We start from the raw sequence: 21,171 nt of genomic DNA, 5'->3' as shown, positions 1-21,171 counted from the left end.
AGCCTTTTTGTATTGACTTGTAATGGATATATTATTGTCAATTGTAATAAGTATTTTCTGGAACCATGGAGTATTGTAATAGGAGAGCTCATTGAATTGTCACTGGGTATGGGTTAGAATAGTCATGACATAACAGATTAGCGATATGACAGTACTTTCAATCTGAGTTTGTTTTGCAGTTTCTCATTGCTTTTCCTATTATCAATTGGCATCAGCTAAGGAGAATTTTCTATTACGTTCATCACTACATCTTATCTTCTGTTTCCGCCAGAAATAAAACAGAGCACAAGATGCTGTAACTGGCAACTTTGAAATTGACGTTAATGCAAATGGATAATGGTAATCCCTTTTGGCTGATATAAGTGTCTACCCGTTTTAAACCTGGATGTAGACTGGGCCTATATTTTCTAGATTTTAGAAGAATGAGAGGTGATTTCACTGAAACATAAAACACTCTTACAGAGCTTGACATGGTAGATGCAGGGAGGATGTTTCCCCTGGCTGGGGAGTCTAGAACCAGGAGTTTATAGATATGTTTTTCATAGGTATTCTATTATATTAAAGTGCTAGAAAGATAATTCTGTAACTGCAATAACCTAAAATGGCACACAAAGGAATGTTTGGAGTACAGTTTTGTGTCAATTATTATGTTTTGCTTCACATTTTCAATGTGTAAGTAACTGCATTGACAAATTTATTTGGCCTATGTTAAAGATGTATTTTCCTATAAACTTTGTTTTTAGTAAGCCACTTTGTAAGAGACTTATTTATTTAAGAAGTTTTTAATAGGCTATGTTATGTCTCATTCGATTGAGTTGCTATTTCTTTGTTTGGGGTCATTACATTACATCTGTTCTGAATCCATTGTAATGAATTGATCATGTTACATTGTGTTTACTGTGTCAATTATAAGTGCTATATGATAAACGTGAGAACACACACTTCAATATATTACTAATTTTTATTATCAGCATTATTGAGATTAAATTTCTTATACTGGGCATTTTCCCAGTACTTTTTCCTGCTTGGCCTTTTGGTGTCGCAAGATACAATACATAATGTCTTTTCACTATTCAAGAAAATTTCAGATTTTGTTCTGTAATTGGTTGGGTGGTGTCTAAATGAGTTTAAAGGATTCAAGAGAAGATGCCTAATAGTATGCACCCTCTTAATACAGCACTAAAAAAAAATTCTTAGGAAGGTTTCAGTGTTTTAAAAAAAAAAGTCCGTGTTGGGGTAGATGAGGTAGAGATGAAATTAGATTTTGCATTTGAAAATAGAGTATGAAATTCAGCATTACAAATTTTTTCAACAAAATTTTTTCAATGTATTCATTTAGTGTCTCAATTCTAATTAAGTGCTTTTTATTATTATTTTACCCCTTAAAAGGGAGGGTATTCCAACTCTTGAGTTACCAGAAAATCATACAAATACATCTATGATCTGTTGTATATTAAATTACGTATGTGGCGTTTGTGTTTTATTGAATACTCATCAGGTACCTGCAAGTTGTGCGGTGGGCCTTCGCAGTGTTACAGATGTCATGCTGTGTGACACACAATAGCTGCTATTTTATAATAAGAGTACACAAGCCTGTGATTGTGCAGTCTGGTCGCTGGGTTCCCACAAATTGATCAAAATGCTTTCTACATTTTTTTTATTTGCCATTCTTTTCTCTGTTTCTGAGATCTCTGGTGTTCAAATAAGGATAACACTTTTTAAAAAAAAAAAATTACATTTGTCACAATTAAATGTGTCTCTTGTACTTTTAATGTCTTCAGTATATATTTTACTTGAAGGCCTCAGCCTCTCCCAAATGCTTGGTCTTGAACTTGATATTGTTACTGAATTTGGATTGTGCAGTCGGAGCATGATTAATGTGCCTATTTTCTCAGGATGCATCAGTACCGTTTAGCTAGCTGCACTGATGGGATATTTTTCTTTGTTTCAAGTGCTTTCTACTCAGTAGCTTTACTTAAAGAATTTTGAAAAACAAGATTAATTTCAAAAACTTGAGATAAAATTTATATATTTAAAGTATATGGGTGAAAATTTCTGGAGGAGTTGGAAGAGTTTACATGTTAATACTTCAGTTTACAACTAATTATCTCACCTATGTATTGTTCACAGTTTTATTTTTAAAGCCATTGTTAATTATTGGTTATACCTGTGTATGTGTTTTTGTGAGAGACAGATGTATGGGGGTCAGAGAGAGGGCTGCAAAACAGTGAGATAAACATATGCAATTCTTAATTAAAGGTTAAATTTTTTTTTTAATTTTAAATTTGAAGCCAATTTATCATCTCACCTGTGTTTTGTTGACAGCTAAAACAGATCAATGCTAATTGCTTATATATAGATGCAAGCAGGTAGTTTATTTACTCACTCTAATTTGATTTCATATTTTAAAAGTGGAATTTTGAAAGTAAATAATGCCTCTGCGTGAAATAGGTAAGAATGCCGAGTAGGAGAGGGCAGGGGAATTGGAAAATAAGTTGAAGGAGCTCTGACTTTTGTCACCTGCTCTTGGGGGAGCAGGAGGAAATGTATGGAGGTTTAAGGGTGAGGTGAGTGACTGAGATTACGGTAATGTAATGGTTATGTTACTGGACTAGTCATCCAAAGGCATGGACTAATAATGCAGTAAGTGAGGTCACATCTCACCATGGCAGTTTGAAAATGTGAATTCAGTTTTAAAAAAGCCTTGATTTTTTTTTCGAAGAAAAACAGTTGGTATCAATGGAAGTGATCATGAAGCTTGTTGGATTGTTGTAAAAACACAACTGGTTCACTAATGTCCTTTAGGGAAGGAATCCTGCTGTCCTTATCTGGTCTGGCCTGTAGGTGAATCCAGCCTCCCACCAACGTGGTTGACTCTTGCCTGCCCTCCAGAGATGTAGCAAGCCACACAGTTGTATCTCAGGGCAACAGGGATCGGCAATTTCTGCTGGCCTTGCCAACAATGCCCAGTGATTCCAAAGCTTTTAAAATACTAACAGGAGGACGATGTTTTATGAACATCCACATCCTCAATCATGTTGGACCCAAGCAAGAAACAAGATGGAAGTGTTTGCAACTGCTACAAGTGCCGAGTGGATGATCCGACTTGGCTTCCTACCATCATAGATATCAAGTCAAGTCGATTCAGTTTACTTTAAGTGATACAACTATTAAGAAACCATTGAGTGCACTGGACACAAAGGCTGTGGACTTTGACAGCATCATGTCGGTAATGCCAAAGAACTGTGTATCAGAACTAGCCGCTTCTATAGGCAAGCTGTTCAAGTGAATCTGGCATCTACCCAACAGTATAGATGAGTGCGCAGGTATGTCCTATCTGCAAAAAGCAGCACATATCTAACCTTCCAATTACAATCCTGTTAGCCTCCTCCCAGTCATCTGTAAAGTGATTGAAGAAGTCTTCAGTAATGTCATCAATTGATACTTTATCACCAATAGTCTGCTCATTGATGGTCAATTAAGGTCTGCCACAACCACTGGGCTCCAGACTTCCTCTCAGTCTTAATCCCCAGACATGGCTGTATGGTTTTCAGTATTTAACACATTGTTTCCAAGGTGAAATATATAATATATATAGAATCCCTGTTCCAAATTGATGGGGCACTTGTGGACTTAACAGCAGCGGTGCAGGACATGGTGTGAGTTCAGTATGCAGAAACGGAGTGATCGGAGTTGGTGACAGAAGACCTTGATTGTGGAAAGAATTTTGAGAGAGATTTGCTTCATAGAAAACATAGATACATAGAAAATAGGTGCAGGAGTAGGCCATTCGGCCCTTCACCACCATTCAATAAGATCATGGCTGATCATCACCTCAGTACCCCTTCCTTGCTTTCTTTCCATACCCCTTGATCCCTTTAGCCGGAAGGGCCATATCTAACTTCCTCTTGAATATATCCAACGAACTGGTATCAACAACTCTCTGCAGCAGAGAATTCCACAGGTTAACAACTCTCTGAGTGAAGCAGTTTCTCCTCATCTCGGTCCTAAAAGGCTTACCCCTTATCGTTGGACTGTGTCCCCTGGTTCTGGACTTCCCCAACATCGGGAACATTCTTCCTGCATCTAACCTGTCCAGTCCTGTCAGTATTTTATGTTTCTGTGAGATCCCCTCTCATTCATCTAAACTCCAGTGAATACAGGCCCAGTCGATCCAGTTTCTCATATGTCAGTCCTGCCATCCCGGGAATCAGTCTGATGAACCTTCGCTGCACTCCCTCAATAGCAAGAACGTCCTTCCTCAGATTAGGAGACCAAAACTGTACACAATATTCCAGGTGAGGCCTCACCAAGGCCCTGCACAACTGCAGTAAGATCTCCCTGCTCCTATACTCAAATCCCCTAGCTTCGAGACAGTGACGCCAGCGTTGGTGTTTCTGGCTCAAATTTCACAAGAAACAATTATTTTTTTGTGCTATGGACACATCTAAAACTTGACGCGGCCCATATTTAAGTAATTTTATTATTCATAATTTAGATGGATTTATGGAGCATGTAAATAATTTTTAAACAGTTTATTTTTCATTTCGACAAGCACAGAGATAATATTTAATATGGAAATACACACCAATTGTTAATGTGAAATGCGTCGCACTGCTCTTCCCCTAGCATCGCACTGCCCCCTCTCCAGCCAGGCACTGCCATTTTCCCGACCCCAGCCCCTTTCCCCAGCGCCCACTCATCAGAGTCATGGTACATCGATAGAGAGCAGAGCTAACTTTTTTTCCCTTCTCTCCCTTCTCCCTAACCCAACAGTACTGAGACAAATTGTAACACCCATGTTTCCATCTTTTCTCAATGATGCTTTGAGTGTCCACATACAGCCATCTCTGTTTACTCCCTTTGGAGAAACAGATTTATTAAAAAGATTACAATGGCTTGCACACAATTTGTCACTGATGGATGATGATGTCCCTATTGGTAACTCTTTATTATGTGCATCCGAAAACGGTCACCATTATCATCATCATCATAGGCAGTCTCTCGAAATCGAGGAAGACTTGCTTCCACTCTAAAAGTGAGTTCTCAGGTGACTGTACAATCCAATACGGGAATTACAGTCTCTGTCACAGGTGGGACAGACAGTCATTGAAGGAAAGAGTGGGTGGGGAATCTGGTTTGCTGCACGCTCATTCTGCTGCCTGCGCTTGTTTTCTGATTGCTCTCGGCGACTAGATTAGAGGTGCTCGGCGCCCTCCCAGATGCTCTTCCTCCACTTGGGGCAGTCTTTGGCCAAGGATTCCTTTGTGTTGGTGGGGATGTTGCACTTTATCAAGGAGGCTTTGAGGGTGTCCTTGAAACGTTCCCTTTGCCCACCTGGGATCGCTTGCCCTGTAGGAGTTTTGAGTAGAACGCTTGCTTTGGGAGTCTTGTGTCGGGCATGCGGACGATGCGGCCTGCCCAACGAAGCTGGTCGAGTGTGGTCAGTGCTTCGATGGTGGGGATGTTGGCCTGATCGAGAACATCATTGTAAAATTATATAAACATAATTGTTTATGCACTCACTTCCTCCATTTCTTAAGTGGACGACATAGGCCCCTTTCAGATTATTTCTGATTGCCAGAGCAAAAAAGAATTGTTGACTGCTTGATTTGTTGCCAAACCGCAGTGTTTGAGAAAGACAAGAAACTCCTAATTAGTAGACCAGTATTGCAGCAGGAGCAGGATAAGTATTTCCTATTACTAAAACTTAATATTCTGCAGCAACAGAAATCATTTGAAAAAATGTGTCTGTACTTGGGATAAATACAAGTCTAAGAATGGTGGGAAACGGACTAAATTACAATTACATTTTTTTTCATTGCCAGCATTTAATGCCCATCCCTAATTGCTCTTGAAAAGGTGGTGGTAAGCCACCTTCTTGAACCTCTGCAGTCAGTGTGCTGAAGGCACTGGAACAGTGCTGTTGGGGAGGGAGTTCCAAGATTTTGATTCACTGAAGGAACAGTGATATATTTCCAAGTCAGGATGGTGTGTTACTTGGAGGGGAGCATGCAGGTGGTGGTCTTCCCACGTTCTTCCAGGTGGTAGAGGTTGCGGGTTTGGGAGGTGCTGTCGGAGAAGCATTGGCAAGTTGCTGCAGTGTATCTTGTAGATGATGTGCACTGCAGCCACAGTGGTGGAGGGAGTGAATGTTTAAAGTGGTGGATGGGCTGTTTTTTCCTGGATGGTGTCGAGCTTCTTGATGTTGTTGGAGCTGCACTCATCCAGGCAAATGGAGAGTATTCCACCACACTCCTGACTTGTGCCTTGTAGATGGTGGAACTGCTTTGGGGAGTCGGGAGGTGAGCCACTGGTTGCAGAATATCCAGCCTCTGATCTGCTCTTGCAGCCACAGTATTTATGTGGCTAGTTCAATTAATGGTGACCCCCAAGATGTTGATGGTAGGAAATTTGACGATGGTTATACCGTTGAATGTCAAGAGGACGGGGTTCGACTCTTTCTTGTTGGAAATGGTCATTGCCTAGCACTTGTGTGGCGCAAATGTTACTTGCCACTTACAGCCCAAGCCTGAATATTGTCCACGTCTTGTTGCATGTGGGCATGGACTGCTTCATTATCTGAGGAATTGCGAATGAAACTGAGCACTGCAATCATCAGCGAACATCCCCACTTCTGACCTTATGATGGAGAGAAGGTCATTGATGGAGCAGTTGAAAATGGTTGGGTCGAGGATGCTACCTTGAGGAACTCCTGCAGTGATGTCCTGGAGCTGAGATGATGGCCTCTAACAACCACAACATTCCCATTCCTGATACTAGCTTATTTATTTATTTAATTCTTTTTGTATTTTTATCAGATTTTATTTAAGTAACTGAATTTAAATTCCCCCATGGTGGGATTTGAACTCTCATCTCACGGATTACTAGTCCTGTAACACAACCACTATGCTACCGTTATCCTTTGTGCTAGGTATGACTCCAGCCAGTGGAGAGGTATCCCCCTGATTTCCATTGACTGCAATTTTATTAGGGCTCCTTGATACCGCGCTTGGTCAAAGTCAAATACTGCCTTGATGTCAATTGCAGTCACTCTCATCTCACCTCTGGAATTCAGATCTTTTGTCCATGTTTGGATCAAGGCTGCAATGAGGTCGGGAGCCAAATGGTCCTGTCAGAACCCAAACTGAGCATCAGTGAGCAGGTTATTGGTGAGTAAGTGCCATTTGACAGCACAGTTGATGACCTCTTCCATCACTTTGCTAATGATTGGTCGGATTGGATTTGTGCTGCTTTTTGTGGACAGGGCATATCTCTGCAATTTTCTGCTTTCTCGGGTAGATGCCAGTGTTGTAGCTGTACTGGAACAGCTTGATTAGAGGCGGGGCTGGCTCTGGAGCACAAATCTTCAGCACGACAGCCGGGATGTTGTCGGGGGCCCATAGCCGTTGCTCTATCCAGTGTTCTTGTTTCTTGCAATCATGTGGAGTGGATCTATTTGGCTGAAGACTAGCTTCTGTGATGGTGGGGATTTCAGGAGGAGGCCAAGATGGATCATCTACTCGGTACTTCCAGCTGAAGATGGTTGCAAACGCTTCAGCTTTGTCTTTTGCATTTACATGCTGGGCTCTACCATCATTGAGGATGGGGATGTTCATGGAGCTCCTCCTGTTAGTTGTTTAATTGTATACCACCACTCGTGACCGAATGTGGCAGGACTGCAGAACTTTGATCTGATCCATTGGTTGTATGATTGCTTAGCCCTTTCTATAGCATGCTGCTTCAGCTGCTTAGCATGCATGTAGTCCTGTGTTGCTGCTTCACCATTTTGGCACCGCATTTTTTTGGTACGTCCGGTGCTGCTTTTGGCATGCTCTTCGACATTCCTCATTAAACCAGGCTTGATGGTAATGATAGAGTGCAGCATATGCCGGGCCATGAGTTTACAGATTGTGGTGGACTATAATTCTGCTACTGCTGATGACCCACAAATGCCTCAATGCATTTCCCCTTAAATCCCATCTAAACCTCCGACCAATTACTTTAAATCTATGTCCCCTGGTTATTGAGACCCCTCTGCTAAGGGAAATAGGTCCGTCCTATCCACTCTATCTCGGCCCCTCATAATTTTATACACCTCAATAAGGTCTCCCCTCAGCCTCCTCTGTTCCAAAGAAAACAACTCCAGCCTGCTCAATCTTTCCTCATAGCTAAAATGTTCCAGTCCAGGCAACATCTTCGTAAATCTCCTCTGTACCCTCTCCAGTGCAATCACATCTTTCCTGTAATGTGGTGACCAGAACTGCACACACAACTCTATCTGTGGCCTAACTAGTGTTTTACACAGTTCAAGCATAACCTCCCTGCACTGGTCTTTATTAGCTGAGGCATAGAATACAAGTATTCTGTATGCCTTCTTATCTACCTGGCCTGCTGCCTTCAGGGATCTGTGGACATTCACTCAAATGTCCCTTTATTCCTCTACACTTAGTGTCCTACCATTTCGTGTGCATTCCCTTTCCTTGTTAGCCCTCCCCAAATGCATTACCTCACACTTCTCCGGATTGAATGCCATTTGCCACTGTTCTGCCCGGTTCATAAGAACATAAGAAATAAGAGCAGGAGTAGTGCATGACCTCACACTTTCCAACATTATACTCCATCTGTCAAATTTTTGCCCACTCACTTAGCCTGTCTATGTCCTTTTGCAGATTTTTTTGTGTCCTCCTCACACATTGCTTTTCCTCCATCTTTGTATCGTCAGCAAACTTGGCTACGTTAATATAGATTGTAAGTAGTTGGGGTCCCAGCACTGATCCATTGGTTCATTGATATCTTCCTGCAATCTACAACTTTCTTCTTCATTATCAACCACACAGCTTATTTTTGTTTCATCTGCAAACTTCTTAATCATAACCCCTACATTCAAGCCTAAATCATTGATTATATATCACAAAAAGCAAGAGACCTAGTTCTGAGCCCTCCGGAACCCCACTGGAAACAAGCTTCCGGTTACAAAAACACCCATCAACCATTACCCTTTGCTTTCTGCCTCTGAGCCAATTTTGGATCCAACTTGCCACTTTGCCCTGGATCCCATGGGCTTTTACTTTCGTGACCAATCTGCCATGTGGGACCTTATCAGAAGTTTTGCTAAAATCCATATACACTCCATCACACGCACCACCCTCATCGACCCTCCTAGTTACCTCCTCAAAAAATTCAGTCATGTTAGTCAGACACGACCTTCCCTTAACAAATCCATGCTGACTGCCCTTGATTAATCAGTGTCTTGCTAAATGAAGATATATTCTGTCCCTCATAAATTTTTGCAATAATTTTCCTACTACCGTGGTTAGGTTGACTGGCCTGCAATTACTCGGTCTATCCCTTTCTCCCTTTTTAAATAAAGGTACCACATTACCAGTCCTCCGGCACCACACCTGTAGCCAGAGAGGATTAGAAAATGATGGTCGGAGCCTTTTCCTTTTTTTCCTTTTTTGATTCTCTTAACAGCCTGGGATACATTTCATCTGAGCCTGGGGATTTATCCACTTTCAAAGCTGCTATAACCCCGTTATTACTTCCTCTCTGTTTATTTCATTTAATATTTCACACTCCTCCTCCCTGATTGCAGTGTCTGCATCACCCCTCTCTTTTGTGAAAACAGACGCAAAGTATTCATGAAGAACCATACCCATGTCTTCCGCCTCCATACACACATTACCTTTAATAACTCTTTCTTTAGTTATACTCTTGCTCTTAATGTATTTCTAAAACATCTTTGGGTTTCCTTGATTTTACTTGCCAAAATGTTTTCATCCTCTTTGCTTTCCTAATTTCCTTTTTAATTTCACCCATGCACTTTCTATACTTCTCCAGACTATCTGTAGTATTGAGTCCTTGGTATCTGTCATAAGCTTCCCTTTTTTCTTTATCCTTCCCTGTATGTCCCTTGACATTCAGGGGGGGTCTAGATTTGTTAGTTAAACCTTTTTTATTTAGGGAAAAGGGGGAGATGCCTTTATCACCTCTAGACTTGACTATTCAAATGCACTGCCAGCAGGCTTCCCTAGTTCTACCCTCCATAAACTTGAGGTCATCCTAAACTCTGCCGTCTCTGTGCCAACTTGCAGCAAGTCCTGCTCACCGATCTCCCCTGTGCTTGCTGACCTACATTGTCTCTGGTTAGGCAATACCTCGGATTTTAACGTTCGCATCCTTGTTTTCAAATCCTTCCATGGCCTCGCCTCTCTTTATCGCTGTAGTCTCTTCCAGCCATATAATCCTGCTGGAGCTCTGCGCTCTACCTATTCTGGCCTTTTGAACATCCACGATTTTAATTGCTCCACCAGTGGCGGTCGTGCCTTCAGCTGCCTAGGTTTGAAGCTCTGGAATTCCCTCCCTAAATCTCTCCGGCTCGCCATTTCTCGTCCTCCTTTAAGATGCTCCTTTAAACCTACCTCTTCGACCAAGCTTTTGGTTATCTGTAATGAGGATGTAATGAGCAGGGTGGATAAAGGGAAACCGGTAGATGTGTGTTTGGATTTCCAGAAAGCATTGGATAAGGTGCCACATAAAAGGTTACTGCACAAGATAAGAGTTCACGGGGTTGGGGGTAATATATTAGTGTGGATAGAGGATTGGCTAACAACAGAAAACAGAGAGTTGGGATAAATGGGTCATGTTCAGGTTGGCAAACTGTAACTAGTGGGATGCCATGGGGATCAGTGCTGGGGACTCAACTGTTTACAATTTATATTAATGACTTAGATGAAGGGACCGAGTATATGAAGGGACCAAGTATAACATAGCCAGATTTGCTGATGATACAACGATAGGTGGGAAAACAAGTTGTGAGGATGATGCAAAGAATCTACAAAGAGATATAGATTGGCTCAGTGAGTGTGCAAAAATTTGGCAGATGGAGTATAATGTGGGAAAATGTGAGAAAAAATAAAAAAGCAAATTACTATTTAAATGGGGAGAGATTACAAAATGCTGCAGCACAGAGGGATCTTGGTTCTTATATATGGAACTCAAAAAGTTAGCATGCAGGTACAGCAAGTCATCATCATAGGCAGTCCCTCGGGGTCAAGAATGACTTGCTTCCGCACTAAAAATGAGTACTCAGGTGACTGAATTCATTTTAAACGGTGGAAGATGCCTGTGCGTGAATTTGTTGCACACCAGCCGCCACACGGAGCAAGGTCTTGGCCCAGTGGCTAGGGGGTGCAAGATGACTGGATACCAGGCTCTGCCGCATGTGCCAATGCATACATCCTTCCTTCCTTCCCACAGGACTTTTCTCTACATGGAATTCATGGAATTCATAGTATGCAATGTGAGCATCATGATATCACAGCCTCGCTATTGGCCCATGCTGCGCCTTCCCTTGGTCTTGTCCACTCTGCTTCACCTCTGGGATCCCACCTCTCTCCTCCTCTGTGCCTCGTCTGTCATCTCCGCTTCCGACCCCCGGACATCGTTTCCCCCCCCCCCGACCTCCCCCGCTCCTGTGTCCCAACCTCTCCAGTGGGCTCCTCCACGTTCCGAGACGCCACCAATCATCTTCCTGCAATCTGATGACGTCTAATTTTGTCACCTTCTTTGGTTTTGTCACTCTTGTTGATTCTGCTGCTGCAGTGGTTGGCTTTTTTTGATTTGCCCACAGCTCCAGCCTTGCGCTCCAAACCCCAAACTGCTCTGCTCCTCTGACTGTCCCATGAAGTCAGGCTTTTTTTTGATTAGCCCACTGCTCCAGCCTAGTGCTTCAAACTGCTTCTCAAGTAATCAGGAAGGCAAATGGAATGTTGGCTTTTATTGCAAGGGGTAATGGAGTATAAAAGCAGGGAAGTCCTGTTCCAACTGTACAGGGCGTTGGTGAGACCACACCTGGAGTACTGCATACAGTTTTGGTCTCCTTATTTGAGGAAGGATATACTTGCTTTGTAGGCAGTTCAGAGAAGGTTCACGAGGTTGATTCCTGTGATGAAGGGGTTGCCATATGAATAAAGGTTGAGCAGGATGGGCCTATACTCATTGGAGTTTAGAAGAATGAGAGGTGATCTTATTGAAACATGTAAGATTCTGAGGGGTTGTGACAGGGTAGATGCAGAGAGGATGTTTCCCCTTGTGGGGGAATCTGGAACTGGGGGCGCAGTTTCAGAATAAGGGGTCGCCCATTTAAAACGGAAATGAGGAGGAATTTCTTCTCTGAGGGTTGTGAATCTTTGGAGTTCTTTACCCCAGCTGTGGAGGCTGGATCTTTGAATATATTTAAGGTGGAGATAGACAGATTTTTAAATGATAAGGGAGTCAAGGGTTATGGGGGACGGGCGGGGAAGTGGAGTTGAGGCCAGAATCAGATCAGCCATGATCTTATTGAATGGTGAAGCAGGCTCGAGGGACCAAATGGCCTACTCCTGCTCCTATTTCTTATGTTCTTACCCACCTGAACAATTCCCTATATGGCTTGGTGCCAAATTTTTTTTATAACACTCCTATTGATATGCAGCTCAACCTTTCTACCACCTCTCTCGACCCCCCCTACTGAGTTGTCAAGATTCCTTGTCCAGTATTCAATCTTGGATAAGCCACAATTTCCTCTAGTTAAACATTAGGAAGACTAATGCTATTGTTTTTGGCCCCTGCCATAAATCCCATACCATCACCACCAATTCCATCTCCTTTCCTGGCTATTGTTTCAGACTGTTGGCAGTCTTGCCGTTTTATTCGACCCATGCTGAGCTTCCCACCCCATATCCTCTGCATCACTAAGACCACTTATTTGCAGCTTTGTAACATCACCAGCCTGTAACCCTGCCGATGAAATCCTCATCGGTGCTTCTGTCAGTTATAGGCTCGTATATTCCAATGCTCTCCTGATTGGTCTCCATTCCTCCACAGTGTAAATTTCAGCTCATTCAAAATTGTACTGCCTGTATCCTATCCCACATCAGTTTTTGGTCAACTTACCTTTTAATAAAGAGTTGCAGAATAGTCACACCAAAAAAAAACTTGAAGTACAAGATATCCAGAATGCTAGAAAGTCCTTTTCTCAAAAAGCAATCATATCTGGCTGTAAATAACTGTTATACAGTCCAGAGGCAAAGCAGGCTGAAAAAAGTAGCGGGCATAAAGTTACCTTCTATAAATCAACTCCACATGCAAGGGCTTTTAGGCAAGGAAAGCTTAGAGTCTGCAACAATGTAGTGATTAATTAATTAATATAGAAAATCCATTTTCAAAAATAAGGTCAGTAGCTTAAAACAGACAGATGACAACCCTCATTTTCAACCCCAAGCAGCTTTGTGTGAACTGCAGCTCTATAACAATAAAAAAAATTAACTGGCTTGTTATCATCATCATAGGCAGTCCCTCGGAGTCGAGGATGACTTGCTTCCACTCTAAATGTCAGTTCTCAGGTGACTGAGGAGTCCAATGCGGCACTTACAGTCTGTGTCACAGGTGAGGCAGACAGCGGTTGAAGGAAAGGGTGGGTGGGGAGCCTGGGTTGCCGCACGCTCCTTCCGCTGTCTACGCTTGGTTTCTGCTTGTGCTTGGCAATGGGAGTCAAGGTGCTTGGCGCCCTCCTGGATGCTCTTCCTCCACTTTGGGCAGTCGTGGGCCAGGGATTCACAGGTGGAGGTGGGGATGTTGCACTTTATCAAGGAGGCTTTGAGGATGTTCTTGAAGCGTTTCCTCTGCCCACCTGGAGCTTGTTTGTCGTGTCGAAGCTCCGCATAGGACGCTTGCTTTGGGAGTCTCGTGTCAGGTATGCGGACGATGTGGCCCGCCCAACGGAGCTGATTGAGCATGGTCAATACGTCGTTGCTGGGAATGTTGGCCTGCACGAGAACACTGACATTGGTGTGTCTTATCTTGCCAATGGATTTGCAGGATCTTGCAGAGGCAGCACTGGTGGTATTTCTCCAGCCTTTTGAGGTGTCTGCTGTATATAGTCCACATCTCTGATCCATATAGGAGGGCGGGTAACACTGCTGCCCTGCAGACCATAAGCTTGCTGCTAGATTTGAGGTCCTGGTCTTCAAACACTCTGTTCCGAAGGCTGCGCTGGTGCACTGAAGGTGGTGTTGGACCTCGTCGTCAATATCTGCTTTTGCTGGCAGTAGGCTCAACTATAAGGTGGGAAACAATACAGAGGAATTGTGATTTTAGCATTTGTTTGAACCCAGAGGGAAGAAAGAACGAGCATTTGTACCGTGCCTCATCACATCCTTAGGACACTCCAAAGCACTTTACAGCCAGTGGATTATTTTTGAAGTGCAGTCATTGTTATGTTGACAAACACAGTAAGCATTTGCATATAACAAGGTCCCACAAACTACAGACGAATGAATGACCAGATAATCTATTTTTGGTGGTTTTGATTGTGCAGCAGTATAATGTTTGTATAGTACAGTACTTGCATAGAAGTATTACAATTTAAAATCTGTTTACGGATGCTTTTTTTTGTAAGTTTGCCATATTCAATTGCTGTACTATTTTGGAGCTAACAGTTAAACATTCTACCTTATTCTGCTTAACCCTGTCTCTGGAGATTTCTCCCTCTACAAGATGATGAAAAGTATGCCCAAGAAGGTTTAAAGCTGCTCGAATCTTGCAACATTATCTATGCTGTATGAGTAACTAGCCATTGTAGCGGTTAGTCAGTAAGCATCATGTAGCCAAGTCTCTCTAGTAAAAGCCATTCAGGAAACCGACCATTCGGCCCAACCAGTCCATGTCGCCGTTTACCCTCCACAGGAGCAGATAGATCTAATCACATTTGCCCATCCTCTTCCCAAATCCCTTCAACCCCTTTTCCCACATCTAATCTAATCTTGACATCGTTTCTACCTCAACCACTAACACGCACAAGTGAATTCCAAAGCCTCACACAGCTCTACAAATTAGTTTCTTGTGCCCTCTCAATCTCATAATTTAATCATGTATCTGTGGCCCCTCGTTCTTGACCCCCCTCAACTACTGGAAATGGTCAGCTTCTGTCCACCCTGTTCCATCAAGAAACTAGACTTTTCAAGCCTGGAGGCTGTATGATTTTACAGCTACAATTTTGAACTCTGTCACCATGAGAACAGGACCTGCTCAATTAACCACTATGTACTGAGATCAGAGAAAAATAGCAGTCAACCTGACAATATTACAAGTCTGCCTTTTTAAGTGCCTTTCAAATTTAAACCGTGTAGATGCATTAAAATAGGCTTTTAAAATTTACCTTGGGGGAAAAACATTTATATATTTTAAATGTTTTATTGTCTCCAGGAGTAATTTGTTACAAGAAATTTATTATTTGAGCATTAAAAGTAATCAGACCAGACTATTTTTATTTATTAGCAGTTATATTTATTTCAAAAAATGTCTTAGCAGAAACAGTTAAAAGCTGGAAATACTCAGCAGGTCAGACAGAATCTGTGGAAAAAAACAGAAGTCAGTCAATGTTTCAGGCCTAAAGACTCTTCCTGAGGACTAGTGGCAAAAAATGTAAAGTTGCTTATGCGAAGTGGTTCAGTTGTGGTGTCCAATGAGCAGATATAGTAAATGCATATGCACTTTTTTTAAATGTACATTACCAAGTTGCACTAAATAGCCATCAGAAATTATAGAAAAATATAAAGACCTACTTCATTCAATGCATAATAGTTTGACGAGCTATATTATGTGATTCCACATTGCAAAAGTGGCAGCTGTTGTTCTCTAGGCTAAAGCAGTGAAGCAGAAGAAAGCTCGCTGAAAAGGTTTCCCAGCCATCTTTACTAATTTACTGGCAGTCACGCAATACCGGAAAGAAAAGACTGAGATGCGTACAAATGGCTTTCCTCTTTTCGTTGTCCTTGGTTTCCAGATTAGTATCCGTATCATAATGGAACTGATGTTTTATTTAGCAACACTGCATTTTTAGGCAGTTGTTCTTGGTTAGATCTCTTCACTTTCTGCTTGTAAAAATATTTTTTCCTGCTTTGTTTTATGCATGTGCGTGTTTTATGGCACATTTATTAAAAGTCACAACTATTTAGATATTTGCATGTAATAGTCATTTATAAGAACACTAATATAGTACTTGTAATTTTTTAAGTGGGAATTCTATGCTAATTTAATCATCATCCTTAAATTCCTAATGTCATAGAAATTCTCACACTTACTGTCATGTTAGGAGATTCTCTAAAATGTGTGGTGACTATGCACGTGGTAGAAACATTAAAATGATTTTTGTGATTTATTTCTTCACACAATGAATCTTCATTTCCGGTTGAAGGATACATAAGAAATTAGCATCCAGATTTTCTTACAGCAATTTTTAAAAACGGTTTTGTTGGTAATTTGTGATGCGTAGGCATTGTCACATCTGCTTCGAGGCACTTAATTTATGAGGTTTGGCATACAGCATAATGTAATGCATTATTCATTTTAAGCCATTGTATCTGGTCCTGTCGCACACTATTCATTGTTTAAAGTCTAATGGACATTGTTACGTTGAATATAATTCAACCAAAAGTATTTTGTTTTCTTCACCATGATCAAAAAGCTGAATTTTACTAAAGTCAATTGCAGTAATTTTACTGAGAAATCATAAGTTACAGTATTAATGTTAAAATTGTACAAACAAGTACATTTCTTCTGATTCTGCTTCTGTGGCACACCTTGGGATGTTTTCCAACATTAAAGGTGCTATGTAAATGCAAGTTGTTTTTCGTTTTCAGTGTGCATTTAATTTTATTTCACTTTTTAAAATAGAACTTCATTTTTTTTTTTGTGCTGTGCTTTTCTTTTATTAATATTACCAGCAATGAATGTTAATATGCTATGTCAGCACTAGCTTAGTGGTAGCACTTTTGCCTCAGAGTTATAAGGTCATGGGTTCAAGTTCCACTCCAAGAACTTGAGCACATAATCTCGGCTGTCGCTTCAGTACAGTACTGAGAGAGTGCTGCATTGTCGGAGGTGCCGTCTTTCGGATGAGACGTTAAACGGAGTCCCGCCTACCCTCTCGGGTGGATATACATGGCACTATTCAAAGAAAAGCAGTGGAGTTCTTTCAGGATCCCTCAACCAGCAAATAGAGTATCTTCGCATTTATCTCAGTGCTGTGTGCAAATTGATTACCACGCTAACAGTAACTAGACTTCAAAAAGTACTTCATTGGTTGTGAATTGCTTTGGGGCGTCCTGAGCATGTGAAATAAGCTGTACAAATGCAAGTTTTTTTCTATCTGTTCAAATTGAATCCATACCATATCAGCATTATAAGCTTAGATTTTGTAGGGTTTTTTTTAACGTTCTTGGTTTCTATTGAAATTTCCACTTCCACTGAACTTTCTAAATGCTAAACAGTATTTAAACTAAAAGAAAAGTTTGCTACCAGAAAGAACTCTATCCAAACATGCATTTCTACTCGTGTAGTAAGGAACTGAAGCAGTATAATGCTACATTGATTTGTACAGTATTTTATAATAACTGAAATCACTATGTTCACGTTAGACTTGTGGCCTGGAGTTTCCGCCTTAAGCGCAACCTGGAATTGTGCTGGAAGCTACACCCATTTTTTTTCTATCAAGTTACACCCAAGTATCCTCCCATTCTCATTAGAATACTCCCAAACTTAAAATAAATGTAAATTGCCATAAATCGGCGTAAATAGTTGGGATCTAAGTAAATGCCAAATCCACACCAGTATATTTTTTCTTTGGGTCTTAAACTAAACGTTTCCACTCATTTCACATCATTCATGCACATCAGGCGCAGCAGTTTTAAGAACCTGCAATCGGGGTAGCTCTTCAGTTTTTAATATGAATTATATTATGCCAGATAATACAGAGCCAGTCTTAAGTGAAGTTAAAGTTTTTAAAAATGCTGAAAAATATGAATTTGTTTCCTGCTGTGCCTGAAAATTTGGACGCAATGTTGAAATATCCCTTCACCGCCGGCAAACAACGCAATTGAAGGATACTCTCATTTTGAGAGTCGAGGGCATGGCTGGTTTTATGGGCGGAGCTTCTTTCTGACAGACGTGAAACATTGAGGAGACGGGCATATTGTAGTTACATGGGTAACACACTTGCGCCTAGAATTCCACGAGCTTTTAAGCCACACAATTGATTTGTGCCGAGATTACGTGTAATAGGCTGACACTCCAGTGCATTACTGTCTGAGGTGCTGTCTTTGGGATGAAACATTAAACCGAGGCCACACCTATCTGCTTAGGTGGACGTTAAAGATCCCATGGCACTATTTTAAAGGAGAGTAGGGGAGTTATCCCCAGTGCCCGAGCCAATATTTATCCCTCAACCAAGATCACTAAAACAGATTATCTGGTCATTATCACGTTGAGAGACCTTGCTGTGCCCAAAACTGGCTTCCGCGTTTCCTACATTACAACAGTAACTACATTTCAAAAGTGCTTCATTGGGTATAAAGCACTGTGGGAAGTACTGAGGCCGTGAAAGGCTATATAAATGTAAATTTTTTTTTGATTTAACCTTGTTAGTTTTTCTCATCTTTCCTATTGAGAATAAGCAAACTTGTAATTGAATCTAGTGATTGGCATCCTGAGGTTTGTGGTTAAGAGTGAAATGTTCAACAGCCTGAACTACTGGGGCAACCCTCTATCAGACATTAAAGGCTTGAAATTGAATGCAACTTCATAGACAATGATTAAAGGTTTTTAGATTTTTCAGAAATTTTGCTGTAATATTCACCAATTCAATTGACTTGTTTTTAAACTTTCCCCATAGCTGGGGCAGCTTGGACTGGGTTTTACGTTCAGCATTGTTTTTATGGCACTAAAGAATTCAACAAAAGCTACTTGCCACAAAAAATTAGTGTGTGTAAAATGGCTTCCGTATTATTGATACATCAGTAGGTAATATACAATTATATTGTGCATTTTTATAGCCCAAATAAAGTCTGCGTGATTTACAAAGGAGGGGCAGGCAAAACACCGATCAAGGGCAAAAATACAACCAGAGAGATTTTTTTTTTAAAGTCTTTTGAAGGAAGGGAGCAAGATAGAAAATCTTTTGGGAGAGAGTTCTGAAGAGCAGAGACATAGATACATAGAAATACAAAGATGTTACAACACAAAAGCTGGCTGTTTGGCTCAACCAATCAGTGTCCCCGCCACGGGATCAATTTTCCCCAATGTTTGCTCTGTTTTTTTTTAAGTTGGCTGCTTTTTCTGGCCTAAATTAAAAATCCCCAGTTTCCATAATCAATTTGCACCAGTGTAACTGCCTTAGTTAGTTTTTTTAAGGTAAGTTTTTGGTTCTCAAAAGGGGGAGTTACCAGCCACCTAAGCCAGTTCTGGCCATTTAGGCAACTTTGGCCAGCTAATAGGGCCCAAGTTTGCCCCCAGGATTAGAACGGCACACCTCCGTATGGTGAGCCGACTTTAAGAACAGAAACGATGCATATTATTTACCTTGGTATTCTCCCCTCCGTCCGGTAGATCCAGGCCCTTGGCGCGGCGCAGCGCAGCAGAACGCGTGGAGGGCGGAGCTAGGTTCCGGCGCTGAAAACAGTGCCGGGACCTCTGCACATGCGCACTAGGCTGTGCGCGCATGTGCAGTGGCTCCTCGTAGCCCGAATCTGTGCAGGCTGCATGGGAGAGGCCCGAAGAGCGTCGCCCCGAGCCCTGGTCGAATGGAATCGGGACTCGGGCTTTCCTCCCTCCCTCCCATTCAGCCTCTCCTCCCTTCTTCCCATTCAGCCTCTCCTCCCTCCCTCCCATTCAGCCTCTCCTCCCTCCCTCCCATTCAGCATCTCCTCCTTCTCTTTCCCCCCCACTTCCTCTCTTCCCCCCCCCCTCTCTTCCACCCCCCCCTCTCTTCCACCCCAACCCCACCTCTCTTCCACCCCACCCCCACCTCTCTTCCACCCCACCCCCACCTCTCTTCCACCCCACCCCCACCTCTCTTCCACCCCACCCCCATCTCTCTTCCACCCCACCCCCACCTCTCTTCCACCCCACCCCCACCTCTCTTCCACCCCACCCCCACCTCTCTTCCACCCCACCCCCACCTCTCTTCCACCCCACCTCTCTTCCACCCCACCTCTCTTCCACCCCACCTCTCTTCCACCCCCCCCTCTCTTCCACCCCCCCCCTCTCTTCCACCCCCTCCCTCTCTTCCACCCCCCCCTCTCTTCCACCCCCCCCTCTCTTCCACCCCCCCCCTCTCTTCCACCCCCCCCCTCTCTTCCACCCCCCCCTCTCTTCCACCCCCCCCTCTCTTCCACCCCCCCCCTCTCTTCCACCCCCCCCTCTCTTCCACCCCCCCTCTCTTCCTCCCCCCCTCTCTTCCTCCACCCCCCCCTCTCTTCCACCCCCCCCTCTCTTCCACCCCCCCCTCTCTTCCACCCCCCCCCCTCTCTTCCACCCCCCCCCCTCTCTTCCACCCCCCCCCCTCTCTTCCACCCCCCCCCCCTCTCTTCCACCCCCCCCCTCTCTTCCACCCCCCCCCCCTCTCTTCCACCCCCCCCTCTCTTCCACCCCCCCCTCTCTTCCACCCCCCCCTCTCTTCCACCCCCCCCCTCTCTTCCACCCCCCCCCCTCTTCCACCCCCCCCCTCTCTTCCACCCCCCCCCCTCTCTTCCACCCCCCCCCTCTCTTCCACCCCCCCCCTCTCTTCCACCCCCCCCCTCTCTTCCACCCCCCCCCTCTCTTCCACCCCCCCCTCTCTTCCACCCCCCCCCTCTCTTCCACCCCCCCCTCTCTTCCACCCCCCCCCTCTCTTCCACCCCCCCCTCTCTTCCACCCCCCCCCTCTCTTCCACCCCCCCCTCTCTTCCACCCCCCCCCCTCTTCCACCCCCCCCTCTCTTCCACCCCCCCCCCTCTCTTCCACCCCCCCCCCCTCTCTTCCACCCCCCCCCTCTCTTCCACCCCCCCCCTCTCTTCCACCCCCCCCCTCTCTTCCACCCCCCCCCCTCTCTTCCACCCCCCCCCCTCTCTTCCACCCCCCCCCTCTCTTCCACCCCCCCCCCTCTCTTCCACCCCCCCCCTCTCTTCCACCCCCCCCTCTCTTCCACCCCCCCCCCTCTCTTCCACCCCCCCTCTCTTCCACCCCCCCGCCTCTTCCACCCCCCCCCTCTCTTCCACCCCCCCCCCTCTCTTCCACCCCCCCCCCCCTCTCTTCCACCCCCCCCCCTCTCTTCCACCCCCCCCCTCTCTTCCACCCCCCCTCTCTTCCACCC

At 43.7% G+C, this 21,171-nt stretch overlaps 1 protein-coding gene across 10 annotated transcripts in view; it reads left to right on the top strand.

Annotated features, from left to right (window-relative positions):
* apc (APC regulator of WNT signaling pathway) overlaps positions 1 to 21,171 on the top strand; it is a 388,865-nt gene that overhangs the window by 139,077 nt on the left and 228,617 nt on the right. The window lies entirely within an intron of this gene.

Source organism: Pristiophorus japonicus, chromosome 1, assembly GCF_044704955.1.
Source record: "Pristiophorus japonicus isolate sPriJap1 chromosome 1, sPriJap1.hap1, whole genome shotgun sequence".
In the NCBI taxonomy this organism is placed as follows: Eukaryota; Metazoa; Chordata; class Chondrichthyes; family Pristiophoridae; genus Pristiophorus; species Pristiophorus japonicus.
The sequence above is the reverse complement of the archived record's forward strand: the minus strand, read 5'-3'. Positions and strand labels throughout refer to the sequence as shown.